Source organism: Macrosteles quadrilineatus, unplaced genomic scaffold, assembly GCF_028750875.1.
Source record: "Macrosteles quadrilineatus isolate MER2022 unplaced genomic scaffold, UCM_ALF_1.0 Scaffold_47__1_contigs__length_942521, whole genome shotgun sequence".
Lineage (NCBI taxonomy): Eukaryota > Metazoa > Arthropoda > Insecta > Hemiptera > Cicadellidae > Macrosteles > Macrosteles quadrilineatus.
The window spans coordinates 371,570-392,174 of NW_026542640.1; the positions used below are offsets into that span (position 1 = coordinate 371,570).

Consider the following 20,605-nt stretch of genomic DNA (forward strand, 5'->3'; position numbering starts at 1 on the left):
TTTTTACAGGTCATTTTCAGAAACACTCCTTTTGCCACCAAGTAAACCACTTATACTGATCAAATAATCGCAAGGAACAGACGCTTCTGGCAAAATAGGCTCGAGCGATAGACGCTGAGCGATTATCGCTCTAGCGATCATCGCTGAGCGTCGGACGCACCAGACGCTTCTGGCAAAACGGGCCTTTATAAGGATGATTGGAGTGCCAAGGACAGGAGCAGAGTATGTTTGTTTAACCAAGTCAGAGGTCACTGATAGCGGGATATAGATTAGGAACCTGGCTGTGGATGTGCAGGAAAGATGAGACAGGAAATAGAATATGCGTACTGTGTGGGGAAATAGAGAATGGAAGGCACGCATTTATTGAATGTAGGTACAATGGAATGGGCAAATCTGGAATGGACAGTATGTTTATGGAAAATAATATGTCGACATTGCGTGAGTTTGCGGAACATTTGAAGATATTTTTTTATATATTAGAGAATGAATGGAAAATAAGGTCCGCAGGCAACATACAGCTGCCCTCCCCCCCCCCCCTCTTGACTCAAATCCCCCTTAAATGTCTGGTTTAAAATTTCAATGCGGATCTCTTTCTTTTAATGCATTTTTGAATATAATTAATTTTTAATGTTGGCTCAGCTATCAGTGTAAATATTTATTGTTCTTCTACCGGTATTCTATGTTTATACAGTATTTATTTATGAGATATTTATTGGTTATTTATTGAATTATTTATTGCATGTTAATATTTATATGATTATTTATTTACCTAGTTATTAGTAAAACTAATGTACTAACCTTTGTTTTTTTCATGTAATTGATTTTGGAAATGTTTTTTTATGTACCCCTTGAGGGAAAAATCAATAAATGATGATGATGATGATGATGATGATAGTATATTTTACTACAATAGCATCCCTTTAGCGACATTACTCCAAAGGATAAGAATAATGCTTCTCGTGTAATAAGTGAAAAGAATTGGTTAAATTATTTAAGGCTGAGAAAAAATTTATAGCCATGAAACAAAATTGTTTACACGTAAGATTAATTATGAGTACATTGCTAATTCAAAAAATAAAAGTAGGGCTGCTTGGAATGTAATAAAGAACGAAATAAATTATTCTAAGATGGAAAATTCTGTTTCAGATGATATAATTGTTTTAAATTGTAGTTTTGTAAATTATGCTTGTTTACTACTGAATAATAACAGATACTTAACGGACAAAGTACAAAGGACCCAATTGCTCTGCTCTCTAGTGCAGGCTCATTTGTAATAAAATGAAGATTAGTGTTTTTTTTTTTTTTGTTAAAGGCAAAAACTTAATATATTTGGAAAGAAGATATAGTAATCTCCAAAAAAATTAGGGTGTCATTTTTTCCAATCCAAAATGGTGTAAATTTGTATGTATAATAAATGCTAAACGTGGCAAAACCTATCCACCTAAGGCCAATATAACCGATATTCTTGAAATCTTGACAAATTTTTCAGCAATCTGACACTTTAATCATAAAAATTGGTCAAAAATTAAGGCGAGGATGAGCACACAAAAAATTTGTAATTATTAGGGTATCATTTTTTCCAATCCAAGATGGCGTCCAAAATGGCCGCTGTTAGGTACCATTTTCAGGTTTTTCCTAAATATCTCGAAAACTATCAACTTTTTGTATACTATACTAAATTAGGAAATTAAAGAAGATTAAATTTCCTACAAGAAAAGCATATGATGTAACTATTTCCGTTCAACCATTTACAAGATATAATAAATAACTTATTCAAATACTCCTTCCATAAGAAATACATGTAAATTTGTATGTATAATAAATGCGAAACATAGCAAAACCTATCCACCTATGGCCAATATAACCGATATTCTTGAAATCTTGACAAATTTTTCAGCAATCTGACACTTTAATCATAAAAATTGGTCAAAAATTAAGGCGAGGATGAGCACACAAAAAATTTGTAATTATTTAAGAAACTATTGCAAATAATGCGGTTTTTTTGAGACCGCCAACGCCTTAATTTTGGACTAATCTTTATGATTAAAGTGTTCAATTGCTGGAAATTTGGTCAAGATTTAAAAATTATCAAATAAAAAACCAAATTTTAAAAATTAAATGAAATTACGTATGGACCTGTGTAGGCTCATTTGTAATGAAATAAAAATTCGTGGATTTATTTAGTTAAAAGCAAAAGATTATTCTAGTAAAATATATGCAAACATAAGGAAAAAATTAGGGCGTAATTTTTTCGAATACCAGATGGCGTCCAAAATGGCTGCCGTTTAGCAATAATTTAATTTCTTCTGTAGCACACATGTAATTTAAATTATATTGGAATTGGAAATAAATGTACAAACATGAACGATTGTTAAATTACTATATTAGCCAATTAGTATAAATGATACAGTGTAATCTTTAAAATATAGTTTAACTATTTAAATCACGTTATTACTTGGTGTTAATTGATGTATGACTGCTAAAATACAAATAAACACTGTGTGATATGATTAGTCCAAAATTAAGGCGTTGGCGGTCTCACAAAAACCGCATTATTTGCAATAGTTTCTTAAATAATTACAGCTTTTTTGTGTGCTCACCCTCGCCTTAATTTTTGACCAATTTTTATGATTAAAGTGTCAAATTGCTGGAAAATTTGTCAAGATTTCAAGAATATCGGTTATATTGGCCATAGGTGGATAGGTTTTGCTATGTTTCGCATTTATTATACATACAAATTTACATGTATTTCTTATGGAAGGAGTATTTGAATAAGTTATTTATTATATCTTGTAAATGGTTGAACGGAAATAGTTACATCATATGCTTTTCTTGTAGGAAATTTAATCTTCTTTAATTTCCTAATTTAGTATAGTATACAAAAAGTTGATAGTTTTCGAGATATTTAGGAAAAACCTGAAAATGGTACCTAACAGCGGCCATTTTGGACGCCATCTTGGATTGGAAAAAATGATACCCTAATTTTTTTTGGAGATTACTATATCTCCTTTCAAAATATATTAAGTTTTTGCCTTTAACAAAAAAAAAACAAAAAAAAACCATGAAATTACATATTGGCCTACACTACTCAGCCTCAAGTGAGGTTGATACTAAATTCCAATGGTCACCTATCTCTCAATTAAATATTTTAGAATCAATTAATAGACTAAGTAGTTCTAAGGGTGAAGATTATTATGGCTTCTCCAATTATGTAATCAAAAAGGTGGACCCACTTTTAATAAGTCCACTTACCATTCTATATGATATGATGATTGAACAAGAATCTTTTCCAGAATGTCATAAAATATCTGCTAAAATACCAATCTTCAAACGGGCAAAAAACACATCCAGATAATTACAGACCGATATCTCTAACATTGACATTATATCCACACAAATATAAATGTTTGTTGGTATACAAATTTTTGAGCACATCTAGAAGTGCTAGGGAGTTGAAATTTGGCACACGTCTTGGTCTTGGGCCCAAACCCCCAGGAAAATTATGAAAAGTGCCATTTTCAAATTGCATTGTGTAGATATAAAGTCAATGTCTCTAATCCCAATTCTTTCCAAAATATAAGAACATTGTCTACACCAATAAATTTATTCATATTTAAAAAAAACTTGTTCTGTGATACTCAGTTTGGGTTGAGATCGAATTTGTCCACAATCAAAGCCTTGGAAAACATAATCACAGATATTTTTAACAATTGTGATGTTTAGTTCTTTTAGTTAATTTTTTCTACTAGCATTTACAATTAAAATTAACAACAGCAGGTGATCATTGTTAATCAATTCATAATGAAAACATAATCACAGATATTTTAAACAATTGTGATGTTCAGTTCTTTTAGTTAATTTTTTCTACTAGCATTTACAATTAAAATTAACAACAGCAGGTGATCATTGTTAATCAATTCATAATATTGTGAAAATAAACATTCCATTCTGGTTCTTCTTGTTACAATGACTTGATTAATTTTTCTGTCATTATTTTAATTTTTTACACACAAACAACATTTTTACACAACAAACATGTGATGATAAAATGAATATGTCTGCTACATTAACTGATTTGGCTAAATCTTTTGATTCAGTTTCTCATAAAAGTCTTATTAAAAATTTGGCTTTTCATGGGGTAGCTGAAAAATCATTAAATCTGTTATGCTTATATTTATTTAAAGAGCCCTTTTCAGATGTTGCAGGTATATATTTATACTCTACCCTATTTATACTCTTATCATAGAATTAAAAATTCCAGCAGTAATCAGTTTGTACATCTTTCAAATATTACTCTACACCAAGTCAAACTTGCATTCTCCCCCACTTAGATCTGACAGTCATGAGTACAACATTTAGGGGTGGAGGCAAGCTCAGCATTAAACCTCATAGACTGGCTAAAACGGGCGACTCCTTCAAAATCAACTCAATTCGCTTTTTTAATAAACTACCTGAGAGTGCAAAATTTGTTGATTATAATATTTTTGTAATAGAATTTATAATCGGCTTATTCAAAATCCTTTCCACAGCTTAAGTGACTCTATCAACTGCAATTTTTATGTTAAATTTTTATTAAAATAAGTTATTATGCCTAATTGTATTTTATGTAACATTTTGATGTATAAGAAAATTGATTGTATTGAGATGATTATTTTGTAATGTATAAGACGAGTCCTATTTCTTGGTAAAAAGATCAATGAAATACATTTTCTTATTCTTACAATTCAAGATATAATCTATTTAAAATAAAAATTGGCGTACCCGGGCGTACCTCAAGGATCGGTCCTTAGGCTTCTACTTTTTATTGATTTTATTAATGATTTACCTGGTTTTATTCCCTGTAAAACCACTCTTTACGCTGATGATACTACATTACTCACAAGTGGTCAAAATCACTTGAAGAACGGGATGAGATGTTAAAGTTGGCTGAAGAGTGGTTTCAAGGAAATTAATTAAATATTAATAACACAAAAACAGAAGAAATTCATTTTAACCTTAAACACATTTCTCATTACAAAAAATCGGCAAAATTGCTAGGAATTCATATTGATGAGAAGCTGAATTAGAGTGAGCATATACACTTTTTATGAAGTAAATTGGCTAGAACTATATTTTTGTTTGAAAAATTAAAGGACAACGTAAGTGTAAAAAATATTCTAAATTGTTATTATGCATTTTCCATGCTCACTTACAATATGGTGTTCTCTTAGGAGGTAGCTCTGTAAGAGCTAAAACAGTTTTTAAATGGCAAAGGAAAGCAGTTAGGTGCATTAGAGGAACAAAGCCCAGGGACGATTTCAGAGCAGATTTTAAGGCCTAACCCTTCGTACTTTATGCATTTTAAATTGCTTACTGTACGTAAAAGAGATTATAGACCAGTATAGCATCCAATCTGACAAACATGCACATTACACAAGAAATAGCCATAACACTTACAAGACTTACACTTACACACAATAGCTACAAATATTTAAGTATATTATTGTTTATAAATTACCCCCTTCCGCACTAACAATTCCTATAAAAGAATTCAAAACTATCCTTGATTCATGGTTAAAATTAAAATGGGTTTTCTCTGTAGATAGGTTCTTGGATATTTTGAATATAAGTTTTAAATAATTTAAGATCGAGGTTCCTGTTATGTAATCCATGTCTATGTTAAATGTTTGTTTGTTTTAATGATAAGATGTCATTTTATGTGATGCCTTCTGTTATTAACTACTCTATATCATTTTTGAAAATGTCAATTGCCTTTGTAGCTGAAAGACAGTAAAGAGATTTCGATCTTGATGTTTGATTACAAAAAGTTAAATAGTAAAAAAGCTGCATCGCTAAATTATTAATTTATAATTGTGTTGGATGAGTAATAAATATGGTATCTAAATAAAAGTAACACATATGCATAAATACTTGCAAAACAAGGTAGAAAAATTGTTTGGACTAATTTATAAATGCAAGCAAAGTATTAGCTGGGAGAATAGTGCAGTACGACGAAAAGTAGTAAAAGGTATTTTTGACCTTCGCTCACTTGATCTTGGATGAAAAAGGTCAGTCCAGGCAATATTGATGAAACATATTAAAGATTTTGCTATTAATACATACTTTTGGTTTTATAATTCCTCTCGACGCATGCTCAGAGGATTAAAGTTTCTGCTTGTTTATCCTTTTGCCTTTCTCCTTGTTGTTGCCCTTTTATATTTTTATTTTATTTCGTCCTGACTCGATTGCATCCATATTTAACCTGTAACCTACTTAGTTTTGCACAACGTTTAAATTATTTGAATATGCAATAATGAATCTCAACCAAGTGGGGGTTGTATTTCCCAACAAGACAAACTGGTTGGTCTAACCTAAATGTTCAGATGGTTTACATTCAATTCTACTTCGTAAGTGAGACCAATAATTAAAACACGAAACTGGCTCAACACCGTGTGTGTCCTTCGTGTTAGTTGCATAGAGTGTATTATAAATCATTACAAACCCTCCAATATATTAACTGGCTCATTTCTAACTTAAGTCATTGGTATAGTGGAAAAAATAGTTTAAGGTTCTTCAGTTAAATAAAGAAATACTCCCATATTATATTCTGTATACAAAATGAAGCCTGGTAATATGCCTACACCACAAATTATTATAATCGGGTAAAATAATTATTAGGTTGGTCTTGAGCAAGGCGTTATGGGAATTAAAATTATTGATTGGATATAAATATAGAAATTTACTTAAGTTAATGTCTGGTGGATTCTGAAGACTGAAACAGAAAACTTGAAACACCCTTGCTGTGTTGAAAGATCGGGAAGAAAGATGTATATTCCATTGAATTTAATTGCCCTTTTCATAATAAAGGAACATAATTAGGTACCGTAGTTGAAGTCTTTACTTACTAGATGTATCATACAATGTTAGTGGGTGATTCCCTGTACCTGAAATGCAAAAGATTTAAATTAAGCGAGTAGCCTACAGCAAAAAAATATTAACTTTGAAATTAAAGACTTCTCTTAAGTACTTGAGAAAGTTTCAAATAACACATTTCTATTATTATACAGGGTGTGTCACGCCTATGTGTCAAGCTTTAGCAACCTGTTGAACTTTTAATACTGGAAACCCATTACCATTAATGTTATATTCTTAAATAACTTAATCTTCCCACCTTGTTTCCTGCTATTCAGTTGGTGAAAAAATAAGAGGAACTGCTTTCCACAATAATTAGTAAACACACGTTTTTGACTTAGGAAGGCTTTAAGGGAGATGGGTTTAGTGTTGTTTATGTAGTCTTATATTACTCTTAATAAATACATTTACCAATTGTGTTGAGTTTAACAATTAAGTCTTGCCATGTCAGACCATGCTGTAATTGTTGATAAACTTCTACTGGGATTTTATAAAAAATACTTCCATAGAAAAATTAAAAATGTTTATGAATTTTTATTTAGATTTGGTAAAGTCAAATCCAAAATTTTTTATCACGAATTTTAAAGTAAAAATGTTTAACAGCCCATAGATATTTCTCTATTAAACCTAGAATTAAGGTTCTAAAACACCTAAGATTGCTCATAGCTATCACGTTAAAATATATCATTTTTAACTAATGTAATTTATAAAGAATATCCTGAAACAGTAGCATTTGTCAAGAAAGCAAGAATACAAATAAAGAAAATCAATGAAGAAACAACTGAGATACTCCCTTGAATAGTTTGTGAAATATTTTTTACGCCACACTACATTATTTTGACGAACTTCCCACGCAAGGATTTAGTCCAGAAAACAGCTGTTTGCCGCCAGCTTATTCAAATGGGGTTTCATTGCGTAATACTGTTCTGCAATGAGTTTTACCGGACACCAATCAGCTGATTATACTGTATTTGCGTGGCAATGATTGGTTTGGTTATAAACAAAAACATAACCTCTCTTAGAGGTTATGAGTGGTGATGTTTAGTCCTTTAGTTGGTGGAAATATATAAGGATTTGTACGAGTTAAGTAGTATGGCGTAAACTATCGTACGTAACTCGTCCAAAATGTGTTTACCGGACTCGTATGGTAATCCCGTACTCGACTTCGTCTCGCACGGGAACGACCACACTCGTCCGGTAAACACTTATTTTCAGGACTAGTAACGTAATATACTATGACGTAGGTGAAATACATTTTGAATATGTTTTAATTGATATTAGCGTAAATTTCAGTATTCATCGAGTATTCAGTATTATTGTCCAAACATATCTTATAAATTTAATGGTTTTGCAATTTGTAAAATTGTATGTGTCATAATACCTACAGTAAAGGCCAGATCGTAAAAAAATCTATTATTTTGCTCAAAATACCGTAGAAAAATAGAATACACTATATTACAGTAAATATTGCATTAAATCGTGATTTAATGTTATATTCGAGATTTCAAGTATTCTGTACATTAACAATTTAAATCATTTACGATATTACAAGAATGTTATTAAAATACCCAGTCAATCATAAACGAAGTACTACTACGGTTTTAAGCATTGGGACGAAAGAAAACCCTATGTATGGAAACCTTTATCAAGTCTTTATTCCAACCAGAATAACTGTAAAGGAACTTCACTGTATTAATAAGCGTAGTATAAATAACATTAACTATATAACATACTATCGCCGAAGTATGTTATATAGTTATGTCATATTTATGTCATATGTCATAATGTCATATTTATTCCCTATTAAATAACATTATTTCTCTGAGTAAGGTACTTAGGTCTGCTGCTACAGAGAAAGTAATAGAGTGTTTTCTTAGTGACATTCAATAGTTTAGTATGAAATATAAACATTTTTCAAATTTGATCAGACAAATTTTCATAAACAGGCAAACTACGACAGTTTACTATATAGGACAGTTTATAGGACCCACATCTATGTATGCATATGAATTTAGACGAATGGTGTTTTTGGCCTCTGGGGACCTCAAAACGAAAAGAGTAAATCGGTTCCGGGTCCAGGTCTTACCATGACTGTTATTCTGTATGTGAGGGTTTTTGCGTCGTGATGAAAAGTATAATACATAACTTGTACATTAATTATCTTTCGGCACTTACTCCAACTATTCCCGTCTCTTGCTTCACTCCGTACGTGAAAATAACTCTCATATGCTCGGCTTCCCCTTACACGTGAAATTGGGGTTCCTGAGTTCAGCTTTCCTCCACACATGAAACTTATACGTGCAATGGAAATGCCAATTTCTGTACTAGTCATGAGATATAAATTCGTTGATATCAGCTATTATCCCAAGTGGCTAATTTCAGTACGGATTGATGAATTTACAACTCTTGTGACTTGAACAATCAGGCGTTCTATTCGGTGGATGAGTTCACTGCGCACCGTTGGAGTTAAGGGCCACAGTATTATATTCCCCAGGGGTTATGAGTTAAATATTTTAAGGTTTTATTAATAAATGTATTTTCCCCCATTTCTTTAATGTATTGATTTATTTGTTTAAAGTTAAATTTAATTTAAAGTGTAATTTTATAAAATAACCTCTATGTAACTATAAATATTTGAATAAATATTATATGCTACACAATGTAAAAGTTGTCAAGAGCAATAAATAAATAAAAAATAAATAAATAAATGAAAGAATATTATCGTATTGTTTCAAAGATTTGTGTGTGTTCATAATAGTTCCACATTATACTTCACAAAATTCTATTATTTAGACACTTAGTATTGAATTTGAATTTCAATATTAGAGACTAAGTAATTTGAATTTGAATGTATAGTTTTATTGTTGAAGTAAATAACGGTAAAAGCTGTTCGTATATATTAACACAACCAGATGGAAACTTTTTTGGAGGTACGGACCACATGGTTTAACATAAGGACCAAAATACCTTTTCAAACCTCACTCATTTGTAAACCTCGGCATCGCCTCGGTCGTGAAACTTGGGGTCGTGTAGAAAAGAGTCGCTTTACTTTCTAGTAATGAAATATGCTATTTTTATACTGGTTCATATATATGTCTTATATACCTATACGTGTTATAGTAAAATTTCAATCGGCTACACCCGAAAAAGAAGTTCGAAAAATCTTACCTTATGCTACTACAGTTTGAAATTAATATCATGATTGTGTTTAAGGTGGCTGTGAGTAATATTTATCAACAACTAAGTTTAGCTCACTAAATTGCTCTTGTACATAAGGCTCTTCTGAGTCATTTGTTAACCTTACTCAAATGCTAAAGCGCAAACAAAACAACAAACCTGAATTTTTCATTTAGCAATGACAAATTTTTATTCACAGTGATTAATAATAAAGGAATAATGGTTGGGAATGAGTAATCCTGTGGTTAGCTTCGACGTCAAAAATAAAAACAATCATCATTATCTCTAACCTGATCGTACCTTGCATAAAGCGTTGTCCGCTAAACGTGGGGAGTTTACACTGATGTTGGTTCATGTTTCGTGATTGATTTGGGAGAGCGGCCTTTAAAACTTAATACATACTGAACATGATTAAACAACCCAAAAACAACTATAAACTATAGCGAAAGAGAGAAACAAAGGTTAAGCATGCATTAAGTTTTATTTATTATATTAAATAAAACTGTAAAAGTAAATATACTAAATAAATATACTGTAAAAAGGATGTTTGGTTTTAAAAGAATGTGATTAAGTTACTACACAGGATAGTATTGAATTCTCATCAGATAATGAGACTAATTTACTCTTGTTGACTACCCAGTTTACTGAATTAAAATTAGCTACAACGACTACGCGAATATGAGTCCATAATATGCATTAAATTGAGTGTAATTATTATCAATATTCATTAGTAACGGAATCATAACAAACTTCGTGGTAGTAGCCATGAGTAGGCCTATACAAGAAGTTGTAAAGAATATTACAATGGGTAACATAAATGACAATATATCAAAAGACAGACTGGGATTTTTCAATGCAAGTCTATAGTTTTTTCTTACTAATAAAACTGTAATTTATTGAGTATTTTGTAAACAAAGAGAGAATTTTGTATTATAATGTTTGGGTGGATTTAAAGCTCATTTATCTTCATATGCATACGCAGATATAAAGTAATAATGTTATTTACGTTATCATAATACAGTACTAATTTTGATCGTAATTACTCGTAAATAACAGTACATATCTCAGACTGAGAAAGACCTGTACTTATTACATAAATTTTTACATTTTTTGTATGGGGTGGTCCATTCACTGTCCTAATTACCATATAAATCATACCTTTTGTTTAATAGTGTTATTAATTGAGAGTAATTACTATTTTTATCTGGGGACAAAATTTACACCGCTTGGAATCGAACCAGTTAGCTTCAGATTTGAAGGCGAGGACTATAACTACTTGTATACCCAGACAACAATCTAATTTATAATTTAGTATTTAATAAACCGTGATTTAATAATAAATAATTCGTTGAAAATCTAGTTTGTATTCGAACATAAGGTTGAAGATGAGTATATGTCTGCAGCATGTAATACTTTTGACAGATGAAAACCCTCCGTAGAGGAGTCCAAATTGGTATGAGCTGGTCGAGTCCTCACATCAAAGCGCGAACACAGGTGTCAAGTTGGTTTGTTACTATGACCACCCGCTGTCACACCGAAACATTTCTCGCTTTTGTAAGAAAATCGTATTACAACATGCGAAGTTGTAATAGACAATGTATTTTTTTACTTGATCTCACTTTTAAATAACTTCTTGATTAGAATATTAGGCGTTGGCGGTATTATATCAACGTGATGTAATACATCTTACAACACTTTATGATACATGTACATTTAACCTAGTGGTGAAAACATTTACAAGGTGGTATATACAAAATATGTTACAATGGGTACTTATTTCTACGCCAGTGGCATTTCTTGAGAGAGTCACGAAAGATGTTTAGTGGATGTGCCGGGGATTGAACCCGTCCTTCCCGGACCGAATTCCGAGACGCTAACCACTAGGCTAGCAACACAACCCACTTAGACTTCAGCAATGGAGTCTCTGATTGGGCCTGATGACGACAGAGGTGACTGTTCGAAATCCATAGTGGTTTAAAAAGTTCATAGATCCGAAGGTGAACTATTTTAATTTTAGTTTGATGGACTTTTCCTCCGCTTCGTGTTTTGACTACACTATGATTCGGGAGGTAAGGGAGCTCCTCCCATTTTTATAATGACATAAATAATTATCTACATTTTCCTAACTACCTTAATACAACCACAGAAAACACAACCCACTGGCATACACCACCATTTGACGTGTGGCGTATTGAAATTTGTGTATACTTAGTTGTTTTTAGTTTCAGTTTAGTTGTGGTTTTGTATATTGATTTTAAATTATGAGATATTTAATGTAATACATGTAACGAACGAGTAGGTAGGTTAGGTTGGATAGGGTGGTTAGATAAAGCGGGTTGTAGATGTTCACAATATGACTATATTGTCTATAGAAGCGCTGGACTTTGGATTTTATTATTCATTTACACGGTCATGATAAAATCCATGATGGCGTGATAAGCTTATTTTGACGTGTGTTAGATGTCTTAACAAAGCCAGAGTTTGATTGTGTCGACTAAATGTTTACCTCTTCTTTTAGGGCAAATATTTAATCACACATTTTCCTTTTTGGTCATGGAGCAAGCGGTCATATTGACAAATATATCTTCAATTTTGTCATTCTAACTATTGCGAACTTTGTAAAATAACAAATAATGGTGTTTTCGAGTCATCAGTGGACTCAAACGTTACTTGACAAAAACAATCTAATTGTATTCGGCTGATCAATAGTTTAAGGATTATGAATCTATAAATAAATCTTTATTCCATGAATGTAATCCAAATCCGTAAACGGATCTATTTACCAAAACGTTCCTTGCCAGAATCCACCACATTGTTAAAATCTTTATTGTAAAGTGTTACAAACCACAGCTATACATCAAACATGTTTCAGTAAACATCAACTATGTAAGCAACTCACTAATGATGATATTTGGTGTACCTCAAAATGATTGTTTGTTTGGGGTTAAATTATTGGCTTAACTTTTGGTCCAAACAAAGTTTAACATCGTGCATGTGGTAAACCTGACACAATCTACTATATTTACGTAATCTGCTATATTTACGTTTAATAGTTAAAACTGTCACGCTTCATTTCATTGTATGCTCCACATGGGCGTGTTGAGCCCGCGGGACACCTGATGAGCCGCGTGTACCACTGGATGGGCGTGTTGGGCAACCAGCACCGCTAGATGGGAGTGTTGGGCCACCAGCACCGCTAGATGGGAGTGTTGGGCCACCAGCACCGCTGGATGGGAGTGTTGGGCCACCAGCACCGCTAGATGGGAGTGTTGGGCCACCAGCACCGCTGGATGGGAGTGTTGGGCCACCAGCACCGCTAGATGGGAGTGTTGGGCCACCAGCACCGCTGGATGGGAGTGTTGGGCCACCAGCACCGCTGGATGGGAGTGTTGGGCCACCAGCACCGCTGGATGGGCGTGTTGAGCCCGTGAGTCTATAGTCGTAGGTGGAGGGGAGGACTTGTTTGGTCCCCCGCCACCTTAAAAAGCGTATACATGGTATACGTTGAGTATTGACGGAGTTGTCGTCGGACTGCCTAGAGAGTGCTAACTTCTGAGCAAGTGACGCCAGAACCGTCTCCAGTGGAGAGCAGTAGCACATTACACCCGGAGACTCTGCCTGGTAGGAGGACTACGGACCCAGGATCAAAACTGTATATACAATTGTACATAGAAACCTGTGTGTTCGGATAAAAGACCACTAAATAAAAGGAAGTGTAAGATACCCAGTCTTTCACTTATCGACCCTTACCACCCTTTATCCTAGTGCTCTAGAGGAAACTTCCTCACAAGTTGTCCAAATCATCTAGATCTTGGTCCAAGAAATGTAAGCATTCGATTAAAGGTAACAGACACCAGGGCATTACATCTTACCAAGAACCAATGAGTGATAGCCTTTATGTAAAAAATTATTTGTCCCTAAAAATTAAGAACCTTCAAAAGATAGGTTTTACCACTGGCGTACCAAAAGTGAGGGTCACGGGTCACTTTTAAAATTAGCAACATTTCGAACTTGGTTATACGTTGGATGGATACGTATAATTTTAACCGTCCATTAAAAATACGGTTGAAAAAGAAAATAGTTGAAATACATTCTTTAAAAATAATGTTCATTTACGTAGATGGAACTTACTCTTACGGAACTGATAGTCAAATTTATTATTCAGTGAGAATCGGCGAGTTGAATTAAATGTGGAGTATTAAATAAATATACCCTCTTGGAAAACGTAATTGTTACTTGGTATTTAATAGTAAACAAATCAACATCATATGATTCAATGATTATTTGTATTTATATCAGTGTTAAAGTTGCCTAAAATCATTTTGTAGCCCATTTCAGTGAAACGCATAACTACAGACACATCAGGCTCATTATCACTTTCAATAAAACAAACACAAAATGACGAACGTGCTCCCTGCCTAATTGCTTTTGTTGCAAAATAAACTAAAACGACCAATTAGTATTCTCAAAATTTATGAGGCTCGTCATAAAAAATATGATTAAATTATTTTCTGCATTTCTACTGTGTTATTTGTTTTACTGTTTGGTAAGAAAATAAAAGACAGGATTTTGTTTAAACACTACGAAGTAGGAAGTAAATTTAGTCTTATCAGTCAATGAATGTGTTTACTATTATAAGTAATAACTAATAATCATATACTCGGCTCCTTCAAGTACCACGGACTTGAAAGTTATTGGTCCAAAACCATAATGAAACACATATATCAACAACTGTTTTATTATTTTAATTTAAAAAAAATGTTGATAAATGTATTTCACAATACACAAAATGATTGTATCTAATTGTGTAACAACCCGATTAAGGTAATTCTACAGTGAAAAGTTAACAATAAGCTTTAACAGTATTGTTTCTTATCAACAAATGAAAGCTACTTGAGTGTGGTTCCGAAGGTCCATTTATTATGATAAGAATATTCTTTTAAAAACCAAAAGGCCAAAGAAATTCAGGGTCAGGGTTTATTCAAAGAAAATCTTGCTTAAAAGGGAATCAAGCCATACGGTTTAATTCCATTAATCCTATCAAGGGCTGGTTTTGTAAATGTTTAGATAAATTTTGCCAATTTATTTAGAATTAAAATTATGCATATACCAAATAACTTTTAAGTATCCGGCTCTCACATCTGATAACACATTGTTTTCCGTAATGATAATTTTGTGCAATCAGGGTATTAAAATCTTGTTCCCCCATACATGCACTAAACATGAACACTGTTCACTGAAATAGCAGCTCATAGACCTGATGAGAGATTTGCTAACACTATATGGTTTACTATTATGAATTACCTTAAATTCTATTTTTATCTCATTGTACTATTGTTTCCACTGGTCTAAAGTGATATTTTAAGGCTGGTCAGTACTTCAACTGTCGTTAATTTAGCGAAATTGTTCAGATGGCTCCTTTGCCTGTCTATAAACTAGTCTAGAGCCCAAATTTTGTCATTTATGTTTTATTCTTCTTGTTATTAGTAGCTTTTTAAATATATTTCTTTTTACTAACCCTTGGGCGTTTCTTAAATTAAGGCTCAATAGAATAAATAAATGTAATACAGTATCAAATACTAACCGTCATTATTAAGTTTAATGTATATATTTTACTACTGATCCCAGTTTACTGTACAGTTTAATTACAGTATTATCAACTCACACTTTACTAAACGTCTAATTAAAAAGTGTTTTTGAAGGGAGAAAACTATATTCTTGAGTAATCCATATACTAAGTTCCAAAATAAAAATTGAATTTATATTAAAGATTTTTAAAACTCTAAGCGTCGCACAGTAGATGTTTTAGCTGTACAAATAATCATATGTAGTTGACTGTCAGATCTTATTTTCAACACATATATTTGTTCACAACCAGATAGTTCATTAAAAGGTCAGCTGGTCAAACCAGGATAAACAATTTCAATAATTTCGATCAATAACAAATTTTTGAAACGTGTACTGCCTACCTTGCTGCAAACCCAAGAAATTACTGGCCATCCTGCAGCATGCTATACAGGGCTGAAAAGTAACTTACACCCCCCCCCCCTTAACTTTTCAACCATTTGAGATATTTGAAATCTGTTTGTGGCAACCTTCTTAAGTATGAGGGGCTACAATAATTATGGTCAATTTTGAAAAGTTTTCCCTTAGAGTTGCGGGGGTAGGGGGTAGCTCAACATGTTAAAATGAGTAGTATAGTCGAGTTTGGTATCTTTTAACAGGTCTTAAAAAAACACAAAAATTGACATAAATAAAACCAAAATCGGCCGACTAATAACAAAATGGCACCCTAAAACGTTTCAAATCCAAATAACCATGAGGGTGGCTGAAAATGAACTTGCACTCCCTTTAACTTTTTTACTATTTGAGATATTTAAAATCGGTTTGCAGCAACTTGTTTGGATATGAAGGGCTACAATAATTTTGGTCAGTTCTGAAAATTTTGCTCTTAGGGGGTAGCTGGGGTAGGGGGTCAACAAAATGGCAGATAGAAATGATTAAGACAATGGTTATTAAAAGTAATTTTGAACTGCCATTTCGTTATTAATGGTCCGATTTCTATTTCATTTATGTTAATTGTTATGTTTTGTCAAGACCTGTAAAATGATACCAAACTAGACTATACTTGTTATTTGAAAATTATGAGCTACCCCCGACCACCACTACCCCTAAGGTTAAATTTTTCTAAATTTACCATAATTATTGTAGCCCCTCATATCTATGAAGGTTGCCGCAAAAAGATTTAAAATATCTCAAATGGTTGAAAAGTTAAGGGAAGATGAAAGTTACTTTTCAGTCACCCTGATGCATATTCATTGTTATATAAATCGTGGTAAGAAATTTGTGTTTATGATTAAGTTTGTTTGAACATTATTATGAAAAGATTTTAAATGCATTTCATATTATTTAAGGTTAAATAGGCTATGTACCTCCTTATGTGTTAAAAACGTCAATGTAGTTGTATGCCACATAAAGAGGTTAAAATGTTCAAATAAATTCATCTAATTAAGTACTGTATTGCAAATACGTTTTCACTCATTATTTCTAATTAATTAGCGTTAAACATTATTTTGAGAAGGTTACTTTTTTAAATCTACATAGTTGTAAGCCATAATTCATAAGTTCATCGTAGCACACTACATTTAAACATTTCCATGCAAATCACTCGTATATACACTACAGCTCTCTATATAATCTATTTTATAAAATATACGTCTTTTTTAGCTGTTAAAGATGTTTAAAAGATATAAAATGATGTATTTAGAAAAACAGACACAGAAGAAAAATTATCTGCTTTTCTGAGTGTAAGTATATCCCTAATAGCACAAACTCAATTAACATTTTCTTACAAGGAAACGTACGTCATCACTAGTTCTGAAACAGGTGATCTTAAAATTAAAGTTAAATGCAATCCTCTTCAAAAGTAGGGCAACAAAAGTGTTCTGTTCTTGGTCAAGCCCCTTGATAATATTGTTGTTTTAGAATATAAGTGACTACCATCATACAAAATGTGGATTGCTTGAAGTTAGCATTAATAAGTTTCGATAACAACGAAACCATCCAAAATCAAGTAAGGTTGAGAGAAAATGAAATTTCATGAAACACTTAGCTTTTATAACAGCTTTATAAGCTAAATTAAATATAGGTTTTTTTTTTAATCGATTAACATAACGAGTGTTTATATAATACTAAATTCTATAAGCGAAGGAAGCAGGGTTGCCGTCAATGTTATTTGCCGCATGGTCTGACCGACCGAGTTCTTTTCGATGTCTTATGTCTTCCAAACTAAACCGACCGAGCGATAGCCGACATGTCTAAACAATTTGCATGAAAACGTAACACTTCACTGACCTTAATTTTTTTCATATGATTATTGTTTTTTAGTCTCTTAATACAAATGAATACAATTTCAAACGTTTATTTTCAATTAAAGAGTGACTTTTTCTTTAGCTACAAATGGCTTTTGCTACAAAATCACCTTTGTTTGTAAAACCACGCTTTCAGGAATCCAAATTGTTCGGATTTGTTTCTGTCTAGTTACTTACCTGATGTTTGTTGACTTTGTTATTCCAATTATGTATGTAAAATCCACACAAGACACAAATATCCACAACACAAATCGCACCGTCTCCGGAAATCACCACAAACAGAACAGCTTACCCGCAAATCACGGACGGGCGACTGTGATGGTATTAATATCAGCAACGGGCCAGAGCGCTGGCTAGAGCGCTGATCCAAAATTAACCCGGATACTATCAGTCCCAATACCATCAACTTTGTTGTTGCTCAGGGTACCCAGAATGCTATTATCAGTTCCAAAACCATCAATGTTGTTGCTCGTTTCTAAAAAGCTAACATCAATGCCGAAACACATTCTTTGTGTTGTTTGTGACTTAAGGTACTAGAATGAGACTTCTATTTCATCCTCTGGTTTTGGACCTCTCGATCACTTTACAATTATTATGCTACTCAAGAGGTTAAATACCTCATTACCAAATCCTTGGTGGTATGTGTTTTGACCTATTCGGATTCGTATACTATCATGACAAAACCGTCCACTGCTGTCGTTGTTTCTTTAGGGTATGCTCACTACTACTATTGATTACAAAACTATAATTAATTTCCCATCTCAAAATGCTAGGACGCTAGGCTCTAGCCCGGAACAGTTTTACACATTTACTTTAAAATGGGCTAGACGATAGCGGCATTATCATTTATTAAAAAGGCATTGATGAATGGCGGGATTTGAACCCGGACCGTGGGGACAGTAGTCCCGCGTTCTACCACCAGACCAGCATACATCTCTCTCCCTTCTAAAATAATTAACGTACGTAATATGGAATTCTTATACGTTTTCCCCTGCTAGATAAACTTGTTGTTGCTCGTGTTACCTACAATCATTAAACTATCTATCTTAAAACTAGACATTTTTGTTGTTGCTTGGGTCTTGTTACTTGAATGAATCTTAGTTTTCTCATTGTTAACTCATAATAGGGCTACAGTACTATCAATTCTAAAACTAACAACTCTTATCATAGGGTAAACCTGCACTGCGCCAAAAATCCAGTCCTAATCCCAAGGTCTAAATAATCCCTCGTTAGCATTAGCCTGTACTGCGCCAGCACTAATCCAGGTAGGCGATGAGTCGCCTTATCGTGGGAAGCGGAGGGTGTGCCAGCTTAATTTTTGCCGTGGGGGTCATAAACTGTCGAAACCGTAAGGTAGGCCCGAGTGCCAGTTGCCCCCCCCCCCCCAGAGCGTAAGAGTGATTCAGGGGAGGGGTAGTTGAAGGGGTGTAGTGGGATAGATGTAACGGAGAGCGGGTCCGGGTACAGTTATGGTAACTTGGCTACCCTAATATCGATTGAAAATAGCGATTCGATTAGTAAACCTTCATTAGTTTTTTTCATAATCAGCAAGTTTAGTTGGGTTAGGTTAGGAATGTAAACAAATGCATGGGAGTTACTCTTTCGCTACACTACTGTATACAAATCATCATTACAATGTTTACTACGGAAAAGTAATGTTTACTATGGAAAAGTTATGTTTTACTATATTTTTTTTTTATTTTGTTGACGTAAACAAACAAACATTTGTTATTGTTTTATCAACTAACTGCTTCAATTGACAACGACCTCCAAGATATGCTGTTGTTAGTGCTGGGTGGTGGGCGTTGCCCAAGTGACATGTTCTGGGGTCCATGTAAGGCAGATGGGTGGGTCAGGTCAGGGGACATTCTCATGGACATCTCCTCAATCTCACCTTGGTATTGGTGATTCATAAACGATAAATTACTCACAGATCAATACCAACACTGGTTGTATTCTATTAGGTGAGTCGATTGTTAATCCATTAACGATTCTTTTTAACAAAAGGTCAAAATTAGATAGCTGCAAGACCAGGGTTTGGACTGTTACTTTAAAAAAGTTAGCAAATACCAATTGCGTAGAAACGGACTCTGTTTACTCTCCCCCCCCCCAGTACAGGATTAAGAATTATACATGGTATATTTGATAATACAAAAACAAAACACTTTTAACTTGAGGATGAAATATTTTCATACCAAAGATTGTAATGAAAATATTCGAACGGTCTATATCTAATAAGCAATAAACAATTATTTTTATTCATTTTAACGTAGCCTACACTCTCACTCACGCCGGAAATTTTATTTTTATTTTGTGGAAACATATCCCTAGTAACTCTTTTATTTTAGTAGACATGTTTTGTTCAGTTTTATTTTATCTTGGAGGCACTTATTGACCAAGCTCATATGCATTTTTTGTCAAGAAACAAAACTCCTTCCTTTGACCTATAAACAATCGTTTGTCTATAAAGATACTTCTTAAAAAACCTCCCGACATACATTTTAATACATTTAAAAACACGATCACACATTTTAACACATTTTAAGTATGGCCATACTGTATTCGTTAAAATGTGTGTTCGTGTTCGTTTTTGTTATTTGTTCGTCTCGTTATGTGTTTTTGAAGACTTTATGACGACCTCCTAGGAGCGAAAAACCACGTCTAGG

The 20,605-nt window shown here is 33.1% G+C and overlaps 1 protein-coding gene across 1 annotated transcript in view; it reads right to left on the bottom strand.

The window, feature by feature from the left end:
* LOC129005959 (muscle calcium channel subunit alpha-1-like) overlaps nt 1–18,241 on the bottom strand; it is a 332,295-nt gene extending 314,054 nt beyond the window's left edge. Inside the window, exon 1 of the mRNA XM_054435029.1 lies at nt 18,117–18,241. The gene's annotated coding sequence lies outside the window, so the exon portion shown is untranslated. The remainder of the gene's footprint in view (nt 1–18,116) is intronic.
* Nucleotides 18,242–20,605: the final 2,364 nt, after the last annotated feature.